At 33.4% G+C, this 19,749-nt stretch overlaps 1 long non-coding RNA gene and 1 pseudogene across 1 annotated transcript in view; both read right to left on the bottom strand.

Annotated features, from left to right (window-relative positions):
• Positions 1 to 409: 409 nt before the first annotated feature.
• On the bottom strand, positions 410 to 5,687 carry LOC143651316 (large ribosomal subunit protein uL30 pseudogene; annotated as a pseudogene).
• Positions 5,688 to 8,483: 2,796 nt separating this feature from the next.
• The window catches only part of LOC143651825 (uncharacterized), a 32,238-nt gene continuing 20,972 nt past the window's right edge, over positions 8,484 to 19,749 (bottom strand). The window contains exons 7-10 of the long non-coding RNA XR_013160238.1: positions 18,380 to 18,473; positions 11,601 to 11,689; positions 9,536 to 9,612; positions 8,484 to 8,794 (exon numbers count right to left, since the gene is read on the bottom strand). This is a non-coding gene — a long non-coding RNA (uncharacterized LOC143651825). The remainder of the gene's footprint in view (positions 8,795 to 9,535; positions 9,613 to 11,600; positions 11,690 to 18,379; positions 18,474 to 19,749) is intronic.

Below are 19,749 nucleotides of genomic sequence, written 5' to 3'. Positions count from 1 at the left end.
ATACAACACATTAAGAAATTAAAAGGGGAAAATCACATGATCATCTTAATTGATGCTGAAAAAGCAGTCAACAAAATTCAGCATCCTTTTCTGATAAAAACACTGTAAAAGATAGGAATCAAAGGTAACCACAACCTCAAATGATAAAGGCAATACATAAAACACTCATAGCCATCATCATACTCAATGGGGAGAGACTGAAAGCCTTCCACTTAAGACAAAGGACAAGACAAGGATGTCCACCGTCACCACTATTATATTCAACAGGGCAAAGAAATAAAATATATTTCTTTTTTTAATAAAATATATTCTTTGCAGGGCAAAGAAATAAAAGGCACCCAAATTAGAAAGGAAGAAGTAAAACTCTCATGATTTGCAGATAATATGATACTATACTTGGAAGGTCTGGAGAAATCTACAGCAAAGTTACTTGAACTAATAAATTCAGCAAGGTGGTGGGATAGTAAATCAATGTGCAAAAATCAGTAACATTTCTATACAAAGCAATGACCTAGCTGAGGAGTCAGTTAAGGAGAAACTTCCACTCAAAATAGCAACTAAAAGAACAAAATAGTAACTAAATACTTAGGATTGGACTTAACTACAGATGTAAAGGACTTGTACACAGAAAACTACATAACATTGCTAAAAGAAATCAAAGGCAATATGGAAAGATATTCCCTGCTCATGGATCAAAAGGCTAAATATACTTAAAGTGTCAATTCTCACTCAATTGATCTATAGAAATCAAAATTCCAACAACTTACTTTAAAAATTTGGAAAAGCAAACTACCAAATTCACCTGGAAGGGAAAGAGACCACGAATCCCTAAACACATCCTAAAAAATGAAGAACAAAGAGGGAGGATTAACACTCCCTGACTTTAAAACCTATTATAAAGCCACAATGGTCAAAACAGCATGGTACTGGCACAAAGACAGAAGCACTGACCAATGGAATTGAATCAAGAGTGCAGAAATAGGCCACCAAATCTACGGTCAACTGATTTTTGACAAGACCCCCAAATCCTCTGAACGAGGACAAATAGTCTTTCCAATAATTGGGCATGGAAAAACTGGATATCAATAGCCAAGAGAATGAAAGAGGAACCCTATCTTACACCCTACACAAAAGCTAAGTCAAAGTGGATCAAACATCTAAATAAAATAGCCAGTACCATAAAGCTTCTAGAAGAAAATGTAGGGAAACATTTTCAAGACTTAGTAATAGGAGGTAGCTCCCTAAATTTTACACCCAAAAGCACAAGCAACAAAAGAAAAAGTAGATAAATGGGAATTCCTCAAACTCTAAATGCTTCTGCCCCTCAAAAGACTTTGCCAAAAAGGTGAAGAGGCAGCCAACTCAATGGGAGAAAATATTTTGAAATCACATATTGGACAAAGATTTGATTTCCTGTATATACAAAGAAATCATACAACTCAACAACAAAAGAACAATCCAATTATAAAATGGGCTAAAAATATGATTAGGCATTTTTCTGAAGAGCAAAAACAGATGGCTCAAAAGCATATGAAGAGGTGCTCATTTTCACTGACTATAAAGGAAATGCAGATCAAGACTACAATGAGATACCACCTCACACCTATAAGAATGGCTGATATTAAACAAACAGGAAACTATAAATGCTGGAGAGGATGTGGAGAAACTGGAACAATTATACACTGCTGGTGGGAATGTATAATGGTGTAGCCACTATGGAAGACTGTTTGGCAGTTCCTTAGGAAACTAAATATCGAGTTGTCCTATGACCCAGCAATCATAGCACTACTTGGTATATACCCAGAAGAGCTGAAAGCAATGATACAAACAGACATTTACACACTGATGTTCATAGCAGCATCACTCACAATTGCCAAAAGACGGAAATAAACTAAACGCCCATCAACAGAAGAGTGGATCAAGAAAATCTGGTATATACATATGATGGAATATTATGCAACAGTAAGACAAAATGACATCCTAAAGCATATGACAAGATGGATGAGCCTTGAGGACATAATGCTGAATGAAATTAGCCAGACACAAAAAGACACATACTGTATGATTCCACTTTTATGACCAGCATAAAAGTATAATCAGAGTCTTATAATACAGAATATAGGAGACTTAAGAGTTAAATAGAACCCAGAGATAGGTGAACCATTAGCTAATGAGGTTGAACTACAATGTAAGGGGATAGGAGTGAAGGTGATTCTCTAGTGGGTCTAGGACAAGATTGAAATGGGTTGTATACACCTACATGTCCTGCTGACTTACACTAGAAACATGAATGAGTTCTCATAAGAATTACTTCAGTGATATGATTCTCATATAAAGAGTGTTTAAGTCCAGGGTACAGGGGGAAAACCACTATTGCATGCTATGAGCTATGTTCAAAAGGAAACCATCAGCACTACCACACCAACAGCAGAGGTATATAATGGGGTGAAGGACAAGACTTAAGAGGAGGTTTAGATATCTTATTTGGTGAGGGTCTGTTTATTGGTTTTCTGTCTCTTGGGAAAAAATGAAACTATCTAAAATTGAGAATGTTGATGGATTTGGACTTTGGGTCCTCTAGATGATGCCCAATGAATGCAGGTGGCTGAAGGATGCACTGTCGGAGAAGTAGATTGGTAAACGATGGTGTATACTTATGAATGAAGGTTCTACTGTTTCAAAAAGGAACAATGTCGTGAGGCATACAACAATGTGAATGAACATATGGGACATTTGGTGAGACAAAATAAACCAGGAACAAAAAATCTACAATGGTATGGTCACCTTTAGAAAACGCTTATAAGAAAACAGTGGCCTAGATTGTATGCTTTTAGAGCTGACACATTTAGCCTGGAGTGGTGATTATTATTTCTGGGTTATAAGAGGCTGTTTTATATATGTAACCTGATATTTAGAGATATGAACAAAGCTGAACAGGTTGGGGTTAAAGTAATTCAGAACACTTGGGGTAACAAAGAGAGTAGAACCACATATAGTCTGTGAGACCAGTGTAAGAAAGGTTTATTTGGTCTGGAACTGAAATTTTCTGTAGTGCATCATCTAATTCAACCTATCTGTATAGCTCATTTGAACAACCGAAACACAGAAAGCACAGTATAAGAAAGAGGTCCTTTAATCCTGTATAGATCATTATAATGCCTGGAAACATCCTAGAGCATATTAAGCAGATAATCAAAAAGTACTGGCAAAGTCCCCTGAAGGAGGGAGAAAGACTGTGAAACTATTAAACCTTACCATCAGAGAATCCCCTGATATAATGTCAAACTTTAGGGACACCCAAATCAATAGGCCCTGCCCTCAATCACAAGGCTTAATCTTGTGAAGCTTATGCAGGTAGTGGAGAAGCTTAGACTACCTACAGACATGCCTAAGAGTTACTTCTGGAGGACCTCTGTTGTTGCTCAGATGTTGCAATCTCTCTAAGCCCAACTCTGCAAGTGAAATCATTGCCCTCCCCCCATGTGGGATATGACATACAGGGGTGAAAGTCTCCCTGGCGATACGGGAGAGGACTCCCTGCGATGAATCCAGACCTGGAACCATGGGATCAACAATTACATTTTGACCAAAGGGGGGGGGAAAGAAGTGTAGTTAATAAAATATCAGTGGCGGGTAGAGTTCAAATAGAGTTGAGAGGCTACTCTGGAGGTTACTCTTATGTCAGCTTTAGGTAGAACTTGCTACCTGTCATAACCAGCCAAACACCAACCACAACCATTCCAGCCAATCCTAAAGAACACCTAGGGCAATACATAAGATTCCACAAGGGTTCCATGCACTAGAGTAACTTTCCAGAATCCTACAACCTCCAGATGGGTTCCTGCTCCAAATAAGTCCAAAAACCTAGCCTAGCCTCTCTAGAACATCAGATAATTCCATCTCCCTACCCCATATTAGTGACAGACACTTCCAATAGCAAAAGTTTAGAATTGCCATAACCCAAACAACCCCAAAGAGAGGTCTCAAAAGATCAAAGTTTGATGATGGAATTTTACACAGAAGATAGGACTTAATGAATGAATATGAATGGAGAATCATTAAATTGATATCTCTTTTAGTCTCTAGTATTTTAGAGCAGCTAGAAGTAAAAACCTAAAATTGTGAAATTGTAACCCATATCAAAGTCTGAATTATGTTCTATAACTGTGGTGCTGTGCTTGGAAATTTATAGCTTTTTTATATATACGTTATAGTTCACAAAAAAAGAAAGAAAAAACAGCTGATTGTGATGATAAAAAGTATTTAAGCCCTCTAGCCTCCTATATTCTGGAGCAGCTAGCAGGAAAAATATGAGAGGATTGTATGGTAGCCCATGACTAACTCTGGGATCTGTCCTGTAATAACCTGCTGAAGAGTGCTTTGAAAACTAATGCTTTTTTATTTCTTTGTTTTGTATATATGTTATACCATGCAATGAAAAAAGTTTTTTTAAAAAAGGGTGGTCTTTTCTTCATTCCACCTCTGAGATAAGATAAATTGAAGGGATTTCCAAACAGTATAGATCTCATGAGTCAGGTCCTTCATGCAGATGATACCATATTTACCAAGAGATCATGCAATTAGCTATCTTTCAAGACAATCTGCTTCTTATTGATTTTGCCATAACCACACTTACTGATTAGGTTATTCACTGACTTCAGGTTCCGGTACCCCCATGCAATACATGGTTCCATAATTCTTAGCATGCTCTTTGAGGTCTTTAGCTTAACAAAGCTGCCAACAAAGATTTGGTGAAGGCAAAGAAGCTGCAACATTTTCAGACCTTTGAGCTCACACCATTGATACCTCTGATTCTAATGACAAACATCAGTTTGGGTTCTGCAGGTATACAGAAGTTACCAGCTATTCTTGCCATTTGAGCCATTCTAATCTCGGTTCTGTACATCTGCCTATATTCCTTGTGATAGTATTTAGCTTTTTCAAAAATAAGCTGCCTCCTTACCTGTTTTACTTTGTAAGCTGCTGGAATGCAATATAACAACTGCAATGGCTTTTAAAAATGGAATTTATTAAGTTGCAAGTTTGCAATTCTAAGGCCCTGAAAATATTCAATTTAGGCACCAACAAAAGGATACCTTCACTTAAGAAAGGCAGATGGGTCCAAAATACCTCTGCCAGCTGGAAAGGCACATGTCAACATCTGCTAGCTTTCTCTCCTGGCTTCTCATTTCATCAGGATTCCCTGGGGCTGTTCTCCTTCCCCATATCCAAAGATCTCTGGCTGTGTGGCTCTCTTGGCTCTATTGATTCTAAAATTCTTTTCAAAATAGTTTCCTCTTAAATGGCTCCAGCGAGCAACCCCACCTTGAATGGATGGAGACACATCTTCATGGTAACCATTTAATAAAAAATTACCACCAACAATTTGATGGGTCACATTTCCATGGAAACAATAAAAAAGATCTCACCCAGAAACATTGAATGAGGATGAAAGAACTCAGCTTTCCTGGGGTACACAAGAGATTCAAACAGGCACATTGCCACGAATTTGCATGTCATCCTTGCACAGGGGCCATGCTAATCTTATATGTGCTGCCAAAGTGGGTGCACCAGCACATCGCCTTTTGAAGCACCTTTTGGGCAAACTTCTTTCTCAAGCGCTTGATCTTCAGTTCAGCAAAATTACTTCATTTTTTCTTAAGGGTTTCTAGTACAGCTGTAACCATCTTCTCTTTGACACCCTCCATGAATTCAGCCAGAAAAGAGCTGAATTTTGTTTTCTAACCCAATCTGAGAATTTCTTTAAATGAAATATTTATCCATTTGAATATCTTGATAAGAAAACTGATTTGCTTGTTCTTGCTTTGTATTTAACAATCTAGTTGCTGCTAACAGAAAGGGACATAAAAATCTTCTTCTCCAAGAACAGGGGTGTGTACGTAGATCACTGATCACAGCTGTTGACTAGTGACTTTGGATCACTGAGTCCTGGTCCTAAGGGCAATGATTGTTTCAACCTGCCATGGACAAATATAGGGATAGCCACTGTTTCAACCCTCCTTGGACAGGGGTGAAGGCAGTGGAGAGTTAAAGACACAGGGGCTCCCCTATGGCTGCAGGGAAAGTTAGCTCAAAGGCTGAATTTGCTGGGCAGGCCAGGAAAGGTCAGCTTTAAGGAGCCAGCAGAGAAGCTTTTGGCGCCCCTCAGGACCCCCTTCTCAGGGCAATTTAGAGCTAGCCTGCACCCCATTGTGGGCTGTTGACACTATTTTGGCTGGGAAAGATCAAATTGGGAAATTACCCCCTTCCCCCCACACGCACACTCTGGGGGATCCTCCTCCCAGAATTTGCCCTTCTGGCAAAAACATTATGAGACAATGCAATGAGGGTAAAAAACTATAGCAACAGATGGTCTGGGACAAAGGTCTGCGGGCTTCAGATACATGGGAGAGGGAGGTTTGTTTCTTGGGAAACAGAAGGGACAACCAAACTCCTGTAGTCAAGGAAACTCCAAAACAACTAACAAGCAAAAGCTCAGGACAAGACAGACGCCCAGAAGGACGGGGACAACCTGCAACCATCTGCCTTGGGCAGACCTTTCTGATAGGAGACGATGCTCAAGACAACTCTGTCTCATCACCAATAGTTACAAAACCAGAAAATAGACATCCCAGGGAGTAAATCCCAGAGTTCATATTTTTTTTAAATATTAAAATGTTCAGTGTGCAACAAAAGAGTACAAGACAAGCAAACAGGAAATGATGGCCCAAGGAAGAGGACAAAAATACAGAAAATATTTCAAAGAAGACAAGAATATAGATATACTGAACAAAGCCTTTTTAAAATGATCTTAAAAATGCCTCAGGAGATGAAAGAATGTACAGAGAAAGAATTACAGGCTGTCAGGAAAACAATGAGTGAACAATAGGAAAGTCTAAGTAAAGAGATATAAATGTTTAAAAAGGAACCAAACAGAACTGCTGGAGTTGAAAAACATAATAATAGAAATGAAAAAGGCCCAGGAGACTTTCAAGAGCATAAAGGAGTTGGCAGAAGAAGGAATCTGTGAACTTAAAGACAAGATACTTGAAATGAGCTACGGTGAGGAGCAAAAAGAAATATTAAAAGTGAAAATATCCTGGACAGTTATGAGACACCATTAATCGCATCAATATATACATCTGGAGTTCCAGAAGGAGAAGAAAGATAAAAAGGGGCAGAAAGACTAGTCAAAGAAATAATGACAGAGAACTTCCCAAACTTAGCAAAAGATGTAAATATGCACATCCGGCAAACTCAGAAAACACCAAACAGGAAAAATATGAAGAAAAATATACTGTCACGTACTGATTACACTATCAAATGCAAAAGACAAAGAGTTCTGAAAGCTGCAAGAGAAGAGTAACATGTGAGGCTAAGAAGGCAGTGGGTAGAAATATTTAAAGTGCTGAAAGAAAACAACTCTCAGATAAGAATTCTATATCTAGTGAGATTCTTTTTCAAAAATGAGGCAAGATTAAGACATTCTCAGATAAATAATTCATTACCACTAGAATGGGGGAACTGCCCTACAAGCAATGCTAAAGGGAGTTCAGACTGAAATGAAAGGACACTGTTGAGTGGTTTATAGCAGCACAGAAAAATAAAGAAGTTTCTTCTCCTTCAGGGAACTCAGGTGCTCAAAAAAATCGTAACAGTGTATCTTATGATATATATCATTGATAAATGTATTTCAAGGATAATAAAACTAATTATAATTACTTGAAAAATATTTAAATAACATTTCAAATAATCTTTCACATATCAATAAAAGACTTGCAAAGACATGATCAACTGATAAGAAAATATTGCAGAAATTCCATTTATAGCCTAGACTACCTTCTCTTTCCCATTTTACTAGATCTTATCAAAAAAATTCCTTTTCCCCACATTAAGTTTAAACTTTTACTTCCTTTTACAACACATCTACAGTATTGTACAAAAAATGCAAAACTCAACCCCCAATAATCTTATTTTCATTCAAATAACTCATATGCAATTTTTTGTAAGGTGTAAGCCATGTTTTTGATGATTAGGGGATTTTTTCTAATTTTTATCAATAAAACCAATCACCATACAACACGAACATTCTTAACATATGAACATTCCATACTCGGTGTGCAATCAATGGTTCACGATATCATCACATAGTTGTATATTCATCACCAAGATCATTTTTCAGAACATTTTCCTCACTCCAGAAAAAGAAATAAAAAGAAAACTCATACATCCTGAAAAAAACACAACATTCACTAAAAAGCTACAAATTTAATTTTTAAAAATTACAAATTACAAAAAAGCTTTGAAAAAGTTACAAATATAATTGCCTAAACATTTAATGTATATACTACTCTGGAAATTCATATAAACTATCAAAGAATGCTTTCATGGTGATAACATTTATTTATCCACATACATGCAACATCTTCAACACTATTACCCTTAATTACTATATCTCAATTCCTTATATCTAAAGACATATTTATTAATTAAAATATTTGTGAGAGTTTTATCATGTTCATTAAGGTCTTTTTTTTTTCTCTAAGGAGTTATACAAAAGTAAAAAAGTCAAAAGAGCTGCATAATTCCAGGCCAGCTGTTACCATGTGGTCCTACCTTCAGGGAGTAAACTGTAGAGTTGGGCCACAGGGCCAGTTACAGGAATGACTGGCAACTGGATATGAAAAGAACTTTTAATCTTTGGGAGTGGCAGGTGATTTTTAGGGAAACACTTCCTCATTATCAAACTGGAGGTGTTGACAAGAGGATCAAGGGTCCAGACTGCCAAGCATTCCTGTTTTTTAAGGAAAAAAGAAAGAAACATACCTTTGGTGAATTAACTAATCCAATTTTACATTACTGCAGAAAGTAACACATTAATAATTTTCTAAAGACAAGTATTGCAAAAAAAATTTTTAACTGAGTATAACTATAAAAATAGCTTTAAGACATATCATTTTGTAAATAGAAAACTCATGTGACAAACTTAGTAGTACTTTTCTTAAATATTTTAACTAAGCAGAAATCAGTACAATCATTGGTACCAAAAGTCAACAAAGTACTATCTATGAATGACTTACAGGGACTAAGAAAGCCAAGAGCATAGAAATTTAAGGGAAGAGGAAAAAAAATTAAAAAGTAAAAAAATGTCATATGAAATTTAAAAAGATGTAAGAAATAAAAAGAAACAGAGATACCATGCATTTGGCTGAGCCTTTCTTAAAACTGTATCAGTTAATATACAAAAATATCTCTTAAATTAGTTGGCCAACTTATAAAATAATAACCTGAATATCGCCATTTAAAATTTTAAGAGATTGATTTGCTATCCCGATATCTTATCTTGGGAAGGGTTAAGATGAAGAAGGGATAAAAACTATGTCATGTAATGATATTAATATTATGAATAATTGATATTTTGATAGTAGTTTGATACAATGTAAAGTTTTCAATATGTATTTTTACATCTGAGTTTTCACAATAGATGCGAACTTAAGGTTCAGAAATGTCAAGTGGCATAAAGAAGGTCACCTACCAAGGATTTAAACCCAGAGTCTTTGGCTTCACATACGATGCTCTTCCCCATAGATCAAATGTCCATCCCTGCCCATGCTAAGAATAACAAAAAGAAATGCAGGTGATCAGCCTAGACAAAGAAACCAGGGTAACCATGAAATGTGTATTCAGATATCTTAACTACTGTCACAAAGAAAGAGATTATGTATGTCATGTGTAAGACCAAGAGAACACGAAGAGGTTAAATGACTAAAATTCTCAAAAAGACAGATTTCTAATAATTACAGCCTTATAAGAGCAAAAAAATGTTGCATCAGAACATCCCCCATTCTGCATAGCTGATAGCCTTCTAAAGATGCCAGAAAAAAATCATGCTGAAGATATTGTCAAGAGTATTTATGCTTAAGATGGCAGAACTAGAATTTTCAACTCCAGGTTTCATTTTTGTACCTTCTCTACTCAAAAAAAGGCTCTATCCAGTAAGAAGACATAAAAACACTTACAGATAACAAACTGCCTAATCCACAAATATCTTCTGAGGGAACCCCCCCAAAACTGAGTACAGCCAACTGCACATCCTAGAAAACATGATGACATGGAACCCCTTCCTGACTGTGGATGGATTTATGCATCTTTCTTTTACTTTGCAGGGGGGGATCTCTCCTTGCAGAGTCTGTGCACTGACCAATTTCTCCAATTGAGTCTCAGGTCACATGTGAGAAATGATTCTGTCTTTTAGTTTCAACATTTTTAAAAAATATTTAACATACTTTCACTTTTCTGAGTATTATGTACACCAATTCCATTTTCTTAAGAACCAAATTATATCATTAGCACATAATCACAATAATAGGGAGAAAATTAAAAACTCACTTGAGAAGTGTTATATAGAATTTTCATCCCATTGGCATCAAAAAATGTTTTTCTTCCCAACTTAATGTTTGTAACACTTTTTAAACTCTGTAAAATTCCTTTCTGAATGAGCATGTTTCTATGGTGATTATCATGGCAGTACCAATCTACATAAATTGTTAAAAGCACTTGGACATATCCTCTGTCTACAGCTCTCCTGGCATTTGTTTCTTTAACAAAGAATATTGAGAAAGAACATTACAAAAATGACAAGAGAAAGTGTTAGAATAGATCAGAGAATATTACCTCAATATTGTGGTAAGTTTTTTTTTTCCCCCAAAGAAAACCATGGCAACCACATATTTAAACAATATTTATCTAATAAAATAAATATGGAACATTCCATAGGGCAAATTATAACATTTTCCAGAAAGCTATCCATGTTTTGTTTAGTGGTTTTTAAATTTCATTTAAAAAATTAAGGTTACATCTTTTCAACTGTTTATAACAAAAGTTTCATATATCTTAGAACTTATGAATATACCCATTTTGGTAATACCAATGGAATGTATATCTTTAACTTATAGATCTGAATATGATTTTAAGTCATTATCATCATTACTTTTATTACAAACTTTGTTTTTGTTTAAATGAACTCGATTGGATTGTAGTTATTAAAAATTTTGTTTCCACTGAAATGAATTGCTCTAAATACCCAGGAATTATATACAATTTATGCCATACAACATTAAGTAAAAACACTTATACAACTTTTTAGTAAATGAAATGTAAGGAGCATTATATAAGTAGAATACTGTGCTTTCTGGTCATTGATTTTTTAATGTAATGAAAACTAAATTATAGTTTTTTGTAAATGGTCAATTTTATTGGTGTGGAATAAAGGAAATGAATCCATAAATTTGAAATAATTTGATTATTTTTTTAAGTTTTAACATTTCACATGCTTAACCAAAAGGGTGCCTTTTACTAAGATGGCAAAATCGAACATCACATCAGTGGGCCAGCTATAAAGATGCAAGGTAATGCAGAATGCCAATCTATCCTGAGGTTATTTAGCTATAAAGAAAAATCAATCTCTTCCTCATCTCGAGTTTACCTATAAAATGACCCCTTGGTTCATCGCATGGATACTAAGATAGTGCAACAGTAGGCTCCACTGTTTTTAGTTGCCTGAAAGAATTACTGAAGTTTCCAAATGGGCTAATACATACCTAAAACATAATGTAGAGACACTGGGATAATCAAACTTAATAATTCCCTCTCAGAAATTACGTTTCGACATCAAAGACCTGGAAGAAACCTGCCAGGGGAGAAAGCTGTCTTATATGAAAGCTTTAAAATCACTATTGTGCCTAGAATAGCCAGTTTGCTAAGATTATACCTATGTACAAAATCAGTTCAACTGATTTTAGGTATTTTAAATGGATATATATACTTTCTTTACATAATGTGAATAAAATATGGTTAAAAGCTATCATCATTCTAACTCCTGTTACAAACTTTGTGTGTTTCCACTGGAATTCTCAATAGCTAAAATGGTATTTAATTTTTCTTCAGGAAAGATTAAATCAGGAGCTTGGTCATAATTCAAAACACATGTGCTAAGTGACCCTTAAGGGAAGTGAACACAGCTATCTGCAATTTGCAACTGAGCACAATTAAAACAGATTGGTAAAGGGATTTTTATTCATGTATTCAGGACACCAAACTTCTAATTAGCCTTTATCTCTTCTTCCCTCCCTGATTAAAAGACAACTTAATTCACCTTTAGACTTAGGCTTCTAGACTATACTCCAACAATGCCAACTGAACTGCCTATCTTTCTGGACTGCATGTGTCTACATATTCTTTGCTCTACACTCTCCCAGGTTTATTATAATAATTTATCCTTTTAAAGTAAATCCTCCCCCCACAGAAGCAAATATTTAAAATGAGTAAATGACAATGCTCCAAAGGCCATGCTGAATTTTAAATATGCAATGTACTACTAAATGCTATTTTGCATTGTTAAACTTTTGTCCTATTTAGTATCCATATGAAACCATTTTAAGTATAAACTAGTCATTCTACCTGTCAGTTACTATTTTATCCTCATGGAGTAAACAGATATGTTTGCCTACCACCCTCCTTTAAAGAATAAGAGTAAAAAGAAGACTACTATTTAAAATTGAAGAGAATGGATTTCAATCATCATAGGTTGATTGATTTCTATAAAATACTTGAAATTGACAAGGGTTTTAGTTTTCATTAATTTAGAATGAATATGTCATTCGGGATCCTTGATAATTAGTAAACTTTAGTAAAAGTTGTTTTAATCAAAATTAAAAATATATATCTTAATTTAACAATTGGTCTTTACACAATTTGAATGACAAAGTCACGGAACATCAAAGTTAGGCTACAAATTAATTTAAATACTCTGATCTTGGTCTAAATTTATTACATCATATATAAAAATAAATCAAGATTGCTAATCTGAATAGCACATTTCATTTCAAGGATAAAATTGTTAACTAAGAATTTTGTTATATAATACTAATAGCTAAGGTGAATTTTTAACATATCATAAACCTTTACCAAATTAATCATTTCTGGCTACTTAAAAAAACAATTCTGGTAATTTAAATTAAAGGGCAAGCTGGTCTCAGCCTTGAGACAGTTTTTGATGAACTACATTTTGGGGAAAAAATTTTAAGCTGTCAACACAAAGCTTTAAGTTTAAAGTACTACTGTGGTCAAATAAAATATTAATTTTAGTCAAACAATCATCCATGGGGGTGGTGCCTTTAATTTTAAAGCTACTTACTGATACTGCTAATAAAAATTAATGTTTAAAATACAGATTCTAAAGTAACCCTGTCAACACAACAAGAAAACACAAACAACAACAAAACTAGTAAAATTAATCTACAATAGTAAATTCACACAATCTTTTCTGATAATTATCCTATTATCTATTCCAAAATGTATCTTTGTTATTGTCAATTACTTATGGTGTTTCTCTTGGAGAGAAAAAAACGAACATGTAAATGTAAATGATTACTATTCAAAGACATCGTATTAAGGTAAGACCCTTTTATTTCAACTCTTCAGCTTGAAAATAATGTTTTATTTTGGAAATGAGTTTATTAGACTGAAATTTACATTAATAGTAACTTTGTAAATATGATAAATTTGAATTTATGGTAGAAACAAAATTTCTAATAAGAAGGATCTAAGTGAAAATCATATGTGGGATGTAACATATTTAGCAAGAGGCAGTAGTTGCACAAGATATTCTTCATAGTAAAAGTTCTAAATACCATATTAGCTTCACTTTGAAGAATTATATTCACATAATATCTGCATATTATTTTCTTCTACCAACAGGGCTTTAAGTTTATAAATATAATTTAAAAGTGGGAAGTCAATGTACTTGAATAAATCATATAAGTATACTGAATAAATTATAGCTCAATTAATAACATGACCTTAGTTATAAAGAATATCAATGTTAAATGCCATGCATATTATGATTGTACTCATAAACATTTGTATCTTTAATGATATTTCAGTATTCCTGATTCTTTTTCTCATCTCTCATTGATGAACCACTTCCACTGTTAACCCGAAAGCTAACCTTTTTGTTAGCCATCCCACATGGCTTGTTCATATTTGAATTACCTAAAATAAATAGCCTTCTTTCTCTTCTGCCTTTGTCTCATACATGGTTCTCAAACTGTTTTGTCTTGGGACCCCTTGATGCTCTTAAAATGTACTGAGTCTCCCCAAGAGCTTTTGTTTATGGAGATTATGTCTATTGATATTTACATTATTAAAACTTAAGATGAAAAAAAAATAAAGAATATCAATGTTCTGGAAAATAAAATCAATTTTTACATTAAAATGTTATAAACTAAATTCATATTATTGGAAGCTTGGATGTAGACTAAAACTAGATTTCCAGTTTCTTTAATGTAATAGGTATAATACTTGCAAATACAGAATCTATTATTTCTGGTATTTGAAAACTTACTTGATTTTAGCAATGCAGCAAGAGTGTCTAAAGCAACTCTGTCAACACAAGAAAACACAAACAACAACAAAACTAGTAAAATTAATCTACAATAGTAAATTCACACAATCTTTTCTGATAATTATCCTATTATCTATTCCAGAATGTATCTTTGTTATTGTCAATTACTTATGGTGTTTCTCAATATGCATCTTCCATTCAGCTTCAAATCAAATAGAAAGTTTGAAATATTAAGAAAGTATGAATTTTTTTAAAAGAAAATAATTAACAATGCCTATGTCTTTATATCAGGTAGGAATCAACTATTGTACTTGTATCTGATGCTGACAGAGTTTTAACACAAATTTAGTTCATAACTCCAAAATTCTACACATATTTTCTTAGATTTCTCACTTTAGATTAGTTCTATCAAGCAAAAATACTCCTATTTAAGGTTATAAAAAATGAAAAATTACTTTGAAAGTTAGAAGTTTGGAGAGAAGTATGAGCTCTTAATATTTTTCAGTCATAAGGCACCAACGAGAATAGTGAGTCTAAACAATGTCTCAAAAATTTTACCATCATTAGAGGACAGAGGAATAGCTATAAAAATTGAAGGCATTATAAAAAAATACACAAAAAAGATAAAAAAAGACAAAAAAAGAAAAAAGTTAAAAAAATAAATAATAAAAATTGAAGGCACTTATATTTTCTTGATCATAAATACTAAGTTCCCCACAGTTAAACCAACTTATTACTCAACTTTAATTATATATAGCCATATTATATTACCACTGTGAAAACTTGTAATTCAAATAGTTGTTTTTAAAAAGTGAGTTACTGAAGAAATGGTACTTAATTTCAATAACTTCAGAAATATATAACTACACACTACAGAATCTCTCATAAGATTTCGACTACTAAAATTAACTAATTAATCTGAATTAAAAATAAGTATGTTGTCAAGCTTAAGCATTTCATTCATTATTAAACATTTGCTGAATGCCTACAAGGTACCTACAGTAGCTGGTTCTTTGTGGATAGAACATTAGAGGACAGAAAATTATCTTATCTACAGATAATTTTACAATCTAGATAATGTGATAAAATGTAAACACCTATGAAAAAACTATTCAACAAATGAAAATCAAACATGAGGAAATAAAATAAAAGTTGCATATATTAGTGGTAAAGAAGAAGTGCCTTTTTGGGGAGAGATGATTAGGTTACTAAAAATGACAAGAGATCAAGATACAGATGTTTGAACAATGAATGGCTTATTAGTTTTAAAACAAAAATAAAGTAAAAACTTAGTTTTTCTTTTTAACACAAAAACAGGACAATGAAGGAATGAGTTAGATAACCAAATTTTTTTTTCAGAAATTTCAGACCCACTGATTTCTACGTGGTTTTCAATATTCAAAAATGGTACAATAGAAAGTTACTTCTTAAATACTCTGAAATGTTTCATATCCCCTAGGATCATTTTATATTGGTTTTGGCAATTGGTTACAATAAAGTATTATGAATATTAAATAAGAGATCATGACCATTAAATAAAAGATAAATTATCAAGAACTTTAAGAATCAAGGAGAGGAATGACATATAAATAGTAAATATACTTTTGGTATCAACTAGGATTCATTCATTCACACCCATAATACTATACTGCTTGACTATACTAATACATTGCATTAATATAGGTATTGTGTGAGTTATAGGAATCATTTCATTAAATCCTCACAACAAGTTCCTGATGTAGGTATTAATATTATTAACATTGTACATATAAGAAACCGGGGCATAATAGGTTAAGCAACTTGTATGGTGGCACAAAAATTAAGTGACAGAGCTAACATTCAAACCCAGGTCTGTGAGCCTGAAAAGCACACTGTTTAAACCATTACACTGCAGTGATTCTGTAAGTTTGTTGTACCAATTGTGATATAATCATTTTCCTGTCCTGCATTTCACTGGGTGCTAAAGGATTGAGTAAGATTTTTCCTTTAGCGAATATGTTGAGCCACCTCACCAAATACTTGATAAATAATTATATGTGCAAGTAAACTCTCATTTTCAAGAAGGGTACAATCTAAAATATTCTGGCCTTTATTAAGAAAGAGTGAAAAAACTGGAAATGCTCAAATGTTAAATTTGGAATTTAACCAAATAGTGGATCCGGAAGGGTTCTTCTTTATAAAAGAATCACAGCTAGTAAGTGTAAAGCAAGATAATCAGAAAACTATTTTGGAACCCCAATTAAAATTATGGATCTAGCAAAGTCATGAATGATTACTAACTCACCAGGTGAAAAGTTGATGGAAACATTTATAACACACCGATCACCCCAACTCAATTATGCTAAGTAATCCAAACAAAGTACTAAGTACACTTTATGAAATATTTTGACCAAAAAACAAAAGATCTCAAATCTAATCAACCTTCTAGCTCTATGTATCATGAGAGATATACCCACATGTTAAACGACCCAAGGATAAAGTCTTCCGAATCCAGAATGTGGGACATTCTACACACTACTACCCCAGACTTTTCAACAAATAAACAAAACCAAATAGGGAAGACTGTTACTGATTTTAAAAGAACATAAAACATATCAATCAAATGCAATTGACAGACCTCATGTGTATCCCAATTTGAATAAATCAACTGTTAAAAGATATTTCTCAGACAATCAGAAAATATTATACGACATTAAGGGATCATTAGTAATACTGTTGGGTATACAAACAATATTGTGCTAATATTAAAAAAGGGGGGGGAGCTAAATCCTATAATGATCATACTGAAGAATTTACAGAGGGCTGACATTTGATTTTTAAAAACCATGTTATAAATACTCCAGACAAAAAGGAAGTAGCAATAAATGAAATAAAAATGGCAGAATGTTGATAAAATGGTTGATGAGTACATTAGGAGTCATTATATTGTTCTATTTACATTTTACATATGTTTGGAAATTTCCTACATATAATGAAGAATAAAGTATGTACTTTGGATTCTAATTCAAACAAGCCAATTGTAAAAAGGCAATTTTGAGACAAATGGGGAAAACTGATTGTAAACTGAATTTTAGATTGTTTTAAAGAATTCATAATTTGGGGGATATATTAAAGAATTACGGTTATTTTAAGTCCTTATCAGAACTAAATTCTAAACTATTTAAGGCAAAATTGATAAAATATCTGGGAATTGCATGCAGAAAAAAAATGAGGCATAGGGGAAATCTAGGATTTGTTTTAAAATATCCAAGCAAAAACAAATAAACAGAAGTGTGGAAAGAGAATTAATGAGGCAAAAAATGGGAGAATGTTTGTAACTGTGAATATAACACAAAACTACAATAATTAAATTAATATAATTATTTCATTTAATAAAATATTTACTCTACTTAACTCTATTATGCTTGAAAAATTCCATACAAAAAATTACCTCCAATATGCTGGAAAAAAATATTAAATATAAGCAAATGATTGGAAACTGATTTATTTTCTGAGGTTAACACACTTATGAATATGTATATATATATTAAAAGAAAACAGAATGACATGATTTTGAGAAAAGGAATGTATACATTTAAGACATATTCACCTAATCATGAGAATAAAGGAAGGAGCCATTAAAAGATTGCAAAACTGGGTGGGGAGCATAGTAGGGACTCAATAAGTGTTTCTAAATGAATGATACTCTATAAATGATCCTTCTCTCTTTTTATTCACAGTTTGTAGCAATGTTCAAAATCTAAATTTCTTTGAACACTATATTTAATTTTAAAATTTTCTAATTTTGATATACCTTTGAGGTTAAATGGAATACTAAAGAAAGTTGTTATCACAATAAAATCACAAAGACTAAGAGAGAACACCAGATACAATTTACTTCAACCTGTTTGTTGTATATATCAAGATGAGGTCTATGAGATGAGGCACAGAATAATATAGGCTAAACCTCTATTTATATTAAAAACATTTACTCACTTCATAAGACCTGAATTCTTCTTACTAAATGGTCCAATAATTTTAAACATCAGTTCCACAACTCCATTTTTCCCTAAGGATACTGAATTCACAGCTGGTAGGGAAATGATGCAAATGATTAATCACCTCAATAAGCAAAAATCTGTATACTTGATATGCAATAAATGACACTTGCAACGTTTATTTTAGCTAATCACTCAAAGAGAGAAATTGTTATGGGAAGTTGCAGGAAAATTATGAAACAAGTTATAAAAAACAAAAAAATTATAAAAAATAATTAAGTTGCCCCATTTGTTTATTTGCTAAATTTAGTAAACTCCACTAATACCAGATCAAGGGAATGCAGAGACAAAATAAACAAAGACAGTGTAGAAAAGAATGACAGAAACAACAAAAAGATAATTACTCAATTACTTCCTATGTAGATTAAGAGTTGTAGAGGCTATTTAGCCTAAACCATCGAAGAGCCCTTAATGGAGAGTAGGACAGAAAGCATTTCTGGAGAAAATGATGCCTGGGCTCAGTTTGTAAAAGGGAGCAGGAATTGGCTGGAACAGGGGCAGGAGGAGTTAAGGAGTGGATGTGGCTCTGGAATATCCCTGGAGACAGAGATAACTTGGACAACAAAGCAGACAGCGAACACCATGGGTATGAGCAGATACAGATTGTTAAAGCATGCAATGTCAGATAAAGGCATGCTGAATGGGAAGTTGAGGTGGGAAAAGGAGATACAAAACATTTATGAAAGGCCCCCAAATTTTTAATTCTTTCAGCTAGAGGGAATCACCCAAAAGGAACAAATCATACCTGCATTTTAAAATAACCAGATCAGAATTCCCACCACTCTGGGGAAGATGGATTTGAAAAACACATTAGGAGGTTGAAAAAGAGATAAGGAGGACCTTAATGAAAGCAATTGTCATAGGGAAAAAAAGGAAACAATTTCACTTATTTTCATAGAATATATAAAAAGTTACCTAATCAGAAAATTCTGCCCAACATTTCAAACTCTTAACAAACATTATCAAGAAAATTACAAACCATTTGCTAGACTTCTAGAGGCTAATTCAAAAAACATTACTAAAATGTAGCACCTAAAATTCTAAACATAATTCTAATTTCTACCACTCCATTATTTCTTTTAATTTTATGCTGCGCTATCTCCCTTTACCCTTAATTGGGGAGGGTAGGAATCAGTGATTTATCTGCTTTATTTTAATCCAACTTGGTTTTATACATACATATATTTTGGTGGGGAGAGGGGGTGGGGTACATGGTCTGTGAATCGAACCTGGGTCTCCCACATGGAAGGTGAGCATTCTACCACTGAAACACCCATTTACTCCCAGTTCTATATTTTTAAATGAACA

Source organism: Tamandua tetradactyla, chromosome 12 (genome assembly GCF_023851605.1).
Source record: "Tamandua tetradactyla isolate mTamTet1 chromosome 12, mTamTet1.pri, whole genome shotgun sequence".
Taxonomy (NCBI): Eukaryota; Metazoa; Chordata; class Mammalia; order Pilosa; family Myrmecophagidae; genus Tamandua; species Tamandua tetradactyla.
This window is presented reverse-complemented; position numbering and strand designations above follow the sequence as displayed.